The sequence below is a fragment of the Elephas maximus genome, chromosome 25, assembly GCF_024166365.1.
Source record: "Elephas maximus indicus isolate mEleMax1 chromosome 25, mEleMax1 primary haplotype, whole genome shotgun sequence".
NCBI lineage: Eukaryota > Metazoa > Chordata > Mammalia > Proboscidea > Elephantidae > Elephas > Elephas maximus.
Genome location: NC_064843.1, coordinates 31,148,045 through 31,156,389, shown reverse-complemented (window position 1 = coordinate 31,156,389; position 8,345 = coordinate 31,148,045).

The window sequence follows — 8,345 nt, the reverse complement described above, 5'->3', positions numbered from 1 at the left end:
AATGTTCTGACCCCTCTCCCCTCCTGACTTCTGATCTCCTGTCCCACATCCTTCGGCTGAACCCTACCAGAAACTGGTGAGCAAGAGAGCCAGGCCAAGCAATCTGTAGGAGTCAACCTCCCAGGGCAAAGAGCTGAGTGGAAGGAGAAAATGAGTGAGAATAACCAAAAACCAATCCCAACCAAACCCTATGCTGTCAAGTTGGTTCTGACTCACGGCAACCCCATGTGCTACAGAGTAGAGCTGCTCCATAGGGTTTTCTTGGCTGTAATCTTTACAGAAACAGATCACCAGGCCTTTCTTCCTTGGCACTGCTGGGTGAGTTCAAACCCCCAGCCTTTAGGTTAGTAGTCAGGTGCAAACTGTTTGAGCCACCTACCAATTCAGAGAATTATCAGATGCTAGTAATGAAAACAATAGGCATATGGAATAAAATAAATATCCATGAGTCCATACTGATGTCAATAAGTCATCAAATAAATAAATATATGGGGGAGAAAGAACGGTTCCTAACAGAAGAATTCCAACTAATGAACATGGAAGGAAGCAGGGAGATATGAAATCACCACTATGTACTATCAGGTAATGACGCTTGCAGGTAAAATTCCACCCATGGATAATAAAACCCAGGGGCAAAATTTGAGGAGAAAGAGGATATTTGTATAGTCTCAAGATATTTATTAACTACAAAGGAAAAATGGTAACTTTACAGTGGGGAAACCCGGTAGACGTCACTTTCACTAAGTAACCAAGGTTAACATCATCAGCAATAAGACATAGTAACATCGTGAACCCCCTGATGTGATGCACCAAGGACACCTCACTTCTGTGATAGTCTTGCCAAAAATGTACTATCCCAACCTCATTATGAGAAAAAAATCAGACAAACCTAATTATGAAAAAAAAATCAGTACAGAGGACATTCTTCAAAATAATTGTGTCTATAAATAACTGACATCAAAGTGTCAATGCCATGAAAGGCAAAGAAATACTAAGAAACTCTCAGATGAAAGGAGACACAATGACTAAATGCAACGTGGGATCCTGGAATGGATCCTGGAACAGAGGAGGACATTAATGAGAAAACTGGTGAAAATTGAATTAGGTCTGTAGCTTCATAATTAGTATTGCACCAAGGTTAATTGCTTAGCTTTGATAATTGTACCGTGGGTACTTAAATATTAACATTAGGAGAGACTAGGTGAAGGGCAGGAGTCCCTGGGTGGTGCAAACGGTTAAGACTGGGGGTCTGAGCCCACCCAGAGGCATCTCGGAAGACAGATCTGCCAATTTGCTTCTAAAAGGTCACAGCTTGAAAACCCTGTGGAGAGTAGTTCTAGTCTGCAACTTATGATTTGGAGTCGACTGGACAGTAACTGGTTTGGCTTGCTGTTGTTAGGTGAAAGGCATGTGGGAACTCTGTATTATCTTTGCTACTTTAACTCTAAAATTATTTCAAAAGACAAGTTTTTAAAAATGGATATTGTGGTAGGCAAAATTCTAAGATGCCCCTCACCCTTGTAGGGTGAGCAGACCTGTGAATGCGATGGGCTATCGCTCCTGTGATTATGTTACATTATATGGCAAAAGTGAAGGGATTTTGCAGATGTAATTAAGGTCCCCAATTGATTGATTTTGAGTTAATCAACAGGAAGACTATTCCGAGTGGGCCTGACCTTATAGTGAGCTCTTTGAAAGAGGGCTTAGGCCTTCTCAGAGCTCAGAGATTCTCCTACTGGTCTTGAAGAAGTGAGCTTTCATGTTTTGAGAGGAGGGGGCCACATGGCAAGGACCTGAGGGCAGCCTCTAGGAGCCAAGAGTGTCCTTTGGTCAACAGTTAGCAAGAAAAATGAGACCTCACGCATACAAACACAAGAAAATAAATTCTGCCAACAACCTGAGGGAGCCTGGAAGCAAATTCTTCCCCAGTCAAGACTCTAGACAGGAATGTAGCCCAGCTGACACTATGATGATAGAGGACCCAGGTTAGTAATGCAAGGATTCTTGGCCCAGGGAAACTGTGAGATAATAAGTGTGTGTTGTTTTAAGCTGCTAAATGGGAGGTGATTTGTTCTGCAGAGATAGAAAACTAATACAGATTTATTTTTTTCACCTACCAAAATGACAAAAATTTTAATTAAGCAGAAGTCTCAATGCTGACGAAGATATATTAAAACTGACATTCATATTGTTAGTGCTGGTATCAATTGTTACAGCCTTTCTAGAAATGAGTTTGGCTACGGTGGTACATTTCTGCCTCTGTCCTCATAGTTCCACTTCAAGGGATTCATTCCATGAAGATATTTAGTAATGAGACTAAAGTTTTAAGCAGTATGACATTTACAGAAATATTATTTATAGTACCAATAAAAAAGTAAGCTATCTGGCAAATTTTGTATGCACTCAACAAATAGTTATTGAATGAATGAATAAATGAGTTTCTGAATGGGCACCTTTAATGGTTAAGGTTGTGTGCTGGCTTGGCTGGACTGTGAATGTCGGTGATTTGATAGTTGTTTCATGGTGTGATCACTTTCATGATGCGATTCGATATTATGTGATCACCTCCATGATGGGTTCTGTTGTGAGTAAACAATCAGGTGAAAGGGATTTTCCTTGGGGGTATGCCCTTCACTGAATATAAATGGATATTCTGGCAAGGCTTGTGAGCTTTTGTTCATTCTGGATCCTGCAGCTGGCTCCTGTTCATCTGATCTCCAGTTCTTGGGACTTGAACTAGCAGCTTACCTTCAGTCTTGGCTGCCGGTCTTTGGGATTCGTCCATCTGCATAGCCCGTGAACAAGGGCTCTGCTCTCCAACTTGCCGATCCTGGGTTCGCCAGCCCCTATGGCTATGTGCATCAGGAGAAATCTCTATCCTGACTCACAGACTTGGGACGTGCCAGCCTCTACAATCATGTGAGCCATTTCCTTGATATAAATCTATATCTATATATATACTTTACTGGTTTTGTTTCTCTAGAGAACCCAACCTAAGAGAGCACCCTATCTAAAATTACAATACCCAACATTTCTTACCCTCTTCTATAATTTTCTCCCTAGCACCTCTTGCCATTGAATTTAGCATTTGTTTTTAGTCTCTCGCTACTAGGATATAAGCTGCACACAGGCAGCTATCCCTGTTCTGTTTGCTGCTTAAAACAGTGCCTGGCACATAGTAGTTGCTCAGTAAATATTTGTTGACTAATTAAGTACCTGAACGTTATTGTTGTTGGGTGCCATCAAGTCAATTCTGACTCACAGTGACCCCATGTGACATAGTAGAACAGCCTCATAGGGTTTTCTTGGCTGTAATTTTTTACAGGAGCAGATGACCAGGTCTTTCTCTCGCAGAGCCACTGGGTGGGTTTAAATCACCAATCTTTCAATTAGCAGCTGAGTGCTTAAGTGTTCGTGCCACCAGGGCTCCTTAAGTACCTGAATAAATAGAGGTAAATAAAATGAAAAATCCAATGTAGGAGAATTTTTAAAGAAATCGAAGTACAATCACAGAGTAGAGTATTGCATAGCCTTAAAATTGTGTTTTGGGGGAAACTCTTTGGTAAGAGAAACAGGCACAACATAACGGCAGGTGTGGCGGACCCTATGATGTGCCACTTCAGGTCTAATTCTCCCACTGCTGGGAGTGCGGCCAGCAGATTTCCCTCACCTGTCGGCCCCTACGGGATTGCCCCAGCTTAAAGTCTCCTTGCCCAAGTCACACCCTTCCTGGGCAGCCTGCATCCGAGTGATTGGGCAGCACTACTCCCGGTTCTCCCTCTCTAACTCCCCACGGTGTTGGCTGGGGCCGTGTTGAGACTGCATTGCAGCCCAGCTCCTTCCTTTGCCCACATTGTTGACCCCAAGAGCACTCCCTAATAAACGTCTTATATGCTAATCTGGCAATCAGAGTCTGCTTCCCAGGGAACGCAACCTGCAATAGTAGGTTAAAAGACAGAATACTAAAATCACAAGAATATAGAGAGAGAATATTTCTGAAAGTAAGTGTGCCCATACATTTTGTTACCTCTGAGAGGTGGTATTTATCTAACACTCGTATGCGCCAGGCACAGCTCTAAGCACTTCACAAACATTAATACATTTAATATTCATAACAGCCAGGTTACCGTTGCTGTTGTGTGCCGTTGAGTCGATTCCAAGTCACAGTGACCCTGTAGGAAAGAGGAGAACTGCCCCGTAGGGCATCCTAGGCTGTACTCTCTACGGAAGTAGACTGCCGCATCTTTCTGCTGCAGAGCCGTTGGTGGATTTGAACCGCTGACATTTCAGTTAGCAACCAAGTGCTTCACCTTTGCACCACCAGGGCTCCTTCATAACACCCATAGAAGGTAGTTATTATTATCATCCCCATTTTACAGATGAGGAAACTGAGTCACAGAGTGCCCAAGGCCCCCAGTGAGTGAGTCAGGATTGAAGCCCAGGACACCTGGCTCCAGAATCCATGCTCTTAATTAACCAGACATTTGGTTAAACCATTTCTGCCTTATGTTCATTCTTTCAACAATTTTCCACTATGTGCTGGACAGTATTCCAGGTATTATGGTTTCCAAATTCTGAATTTCCCAAATTCTCTTCAACCAGCACTTTTGCAATCAATACACTCAACCCCATTCTTGTTAAAAGGGAGCATCTTCACAGGTGTAGGACAGGGTGGTGTCAGGGACAGTGGCAGCTGTCGCTTTCCTGGAAGTGGAGAGGCAGCCTGGTAGGAGGATGGCTCAGGGGTCTGGCCAGCTTTGGGGCCACACTACTCCCAGGGGCCTCTGATAGGTCCTGGGTCACCAGCAGGAACTTCGAGCTGGGGGCAGGCAACTGTGGGGGTGGAGGCCTGGCCTGGTGCCACACGGCACCCTGGCAGGGACAGCATTAAGGTCCGAAGTTTACGGCTGTGTTAAATCCCCGCCCCTGCAAATAGTCCCAGACAGTGACATCCTCCCTGCTGAGGAAGAGTGACATCCATGTCACTATGAGGTTTCTACTCTCTGTCCTCTCCCATCCTCCAAGCTGGCAGACCCTTTGGAGCTACCTGCTCTGTCCTCCTTGTTTTAAGAGAGGGAAGCTGAGGCCCGGAAAGGAGAAAAGTCTTGCCCAAGATAAGTCTTGTCCAGGACCAATGGCCAGCCAGGGGCTAACCGAGTCAGAGCCCTGCCTGGGACCCCTCTCTACCTCAGCAGGCTGGGGCTCGGGAAGCAGATGGCCCTGGGCACACTGGGGATGTGCCCATGCCGTCCAGTGGGTCCAGCCTCCTCTCTTTACAGCTCTGAGGCACAGGCTCCTTGCATGTGACCCAGAGAGCAGCATTCAGGGGAGCAACACCTGGACTTGAGCCCCACCTCCTTTTTTTCCTCCTTCCCCTCCTCCTCCTTTTGGCTGTATGACTTGGTCAATTTAACTTATTAGGTACAGTTTCCACATGTGTAACGGGCTAAAGATTCTGGAAGGATTGTTGGGCAATCAGTATAGAATTACAAAATGTGGGGCTGGGTGGGAATCCCAGCTCTGCCACCCACTAGCTGTATGGTGTTGGGTAAGTTCATTCAGCCAACACATATTTATTGAGCACACACTATGTTCCGACCACTATTCTAGATGTTTGCAAATCATCAGAGAACAACAGGAAAAAAAAAAAAATCCCTGTCCTTGCATTCTAGTGAGAAGATATAGATTATAAACAGTGACTTTTTAAAAGTATGTTATTTGGTTTATTAGCTAGTGTAAAGTGTTATGGGAAAGAGTGGAGTAGAGGGGATCAGAATGCCAAGGTCATGGGCAAATTTAATTAACTTCTCTGGGCTTCCCTCATAACAAGGCCTGGCTCATAGGTTTGCTGTAATGTGCTTACTGTAATACCCAGTACATAGAAAGCATTCCATAAATGTTACCTGTTATTTTTAAATCAAATTTGAAAGTATCTTGAATATAAGTGTTCGAGAAACATTTGTTTCCTTCTAGATTTCCATTTTGCAGGTAATTTTTCTCTTATTTCGCTGTTCCCAAGGCAAAGAGGTCATAATCTAATTCTCACCAGGATGTAAATGACTAATGCATTACCCTTTTCATCCATCAGAGGAGAGTGGTGGATTTGAGGATCCTTGTGGAATCAGAGGACTATGTGACCTTGGGCAAGTCAAATCATCTCTCTGAGTTGTGATACTGGATCTCTAAAATGGAGATAAAACCTCCCTTGAGTAGGACTGCCCTTCTGATCCTCAGACACTACAAGCCCTTTCCTTCCTCCAGGCCTTTGTACTTGCTATTTCCTCAGCCTGGAGTGGCTCTTCCAAAGGCCAGCTCCTTCTTATCCTTAGGATCTCAGCTCAGCATGTCACCTCCTCAGAGAGGCCTTCCCTGACCATCATCTCAGAATGGAATCCCACAGACCTGGGTTCAAATCCCTGCTGGGTGGCTGTGGCCAAAATCCCTTCACCCTTCTGAGCCACAGTTTCTTCTCAAAATGAGACTAAAATAGCCACCTTAAAGAGCTGTTGCAGGGACAAGAGGAGACATGTAACATAACCAGCGCAGAGCCTGGCACATAGTAAGTGCTCAATAAATATCAGTTTCCATCCAGCTCTCTCCAGATTGCAGGGGCATCACAGGATAAGAAAGGCCCAGTCCTGCCCCCAAGGAGTTCTCAGACTGGTGAGTGGGACAGTCAAGGACAAACCTCAGCCCCATGGACAGGAATAGCACAGTAAAGAGGTACAGAGAGGCCCAGTTCTCCATATTCAACATGCAAAGTTCTGATCTCAACCTCAATTCCAATGCCTTTAAGACTGTGCTTCAGAAGTCACTCTTTTACTCCCGCCACATTCTATTGGCTGAGATCATCACAAAGACCTCTCAGTTTTGAGGGGCAGAGACACACCTTTCACCTTTTGATGGGAGGAGCGTCAAAGAATTTGTGGACATATTTTTAAAAGACCACAATTACCAAAAAGCAGAGAGTGGTGATGCTACCATGGAAAAAGTGCACAGGACTCTAAAACCTCAGAGGAGAAACTTTCTCTAATCCAAGAGAGACATGTGTGAGGTGGTAGTCAGGGAAGGCTTCCTGGAGGTGGGGGAAAGAACAAATCTCACAAACATAGGGAGTGCTGGGGCGAACCCCTGAGAATTATGCACAATTCCCACTATAAATTTTGTTTTCCAAAATTAAATTGTATTGATTATCTTTTTGTTGTTTTTATCAGTTGCTGTTAAGTCAGCTCTGACTCTGATGACTTTTTCTGTAACAGAATGAAACATTGCCCAATCCTGTGCCATCTTCATGATTGTTGGTACTACCAATACAGGATATGCCCAGGACCCCCCCTCCCCACGAAAAAATTAAAATTAAAAAATACCAATAGGCAAAAAGTTTTTTAAAACACCCATAAGTTTACCCTTTCAACCACGGACAACTCCTCATAACTCCTTGCTAAATATGTTCCGGGTTGGTAAACGTGAAAACCTATTTGAAACAGAGAAACATCGTCTTCCTGTATGGTGCCATTTGAAACCAACTTCTCATGAGCATTTTTCCTTATTAAAAAATACATTTATTTCTGCAGCCTCCTTTAGTAGCTGTATCTTAACTGGTTTAACCAATGCCCTTTTGTCGGACACTTGAGGGTGCATCCGTTTCTTCCTTGCCTGCTTCACACAGAGCAGAAATGGGCGTTTTAGTGTAGTGCCATACTGGCACACTGACTGATTTTATTATGTACTTAGGGGCAAGTTTCAGAAGTAGAATTTCTGGGTCATAGGGCGCGCAGGTGGTTAAAGATTTGCCATGTTGCCTTCCAGAAAATTTTACCCCCAGCAATGTTTGAGAGAGCTTGTTTTCTCAAGGAAAAAAAAAAGATTTCTTTTTCAAATGAACAGACAGTTGAGTATAAAGAAGAATTTGCATGGTCAGACCTGGCTTTGATACCCAACTCTGCCACCTGCTGGCTGTGTGATCTTGTACAAGTGACATAGCCTTACTGAGCCTCAGTTTCCTTGTCTGTAAAACCAGGCCTGCCTGGCGGAGCTCTTAAGAGGGCTAGGCAAGGTGAGACAAATCTCTGGGGATGAACTTGGAGTGTTTTTGTGGGAAGCGTGGGCTGGGATTATCATTTGGGGCCAACCTACCCTCTGACCTAGAGTGGCAACAACAGGCTTCCAAGTATGATCTATGACCCCAACGGTGTCGCAAGCATAGTTCTTGTCCCTGTGCCTCCCCTTCCCGCTACCAAGCAACTGGCTTTCCCCACAGGAACTGCCCCCAGCCCTCAGGCTCTGGCTACTTAAGGGCCCAGACTGCAGTTGTGACAGACCTACCCTGACCCGCTGGGAATCCA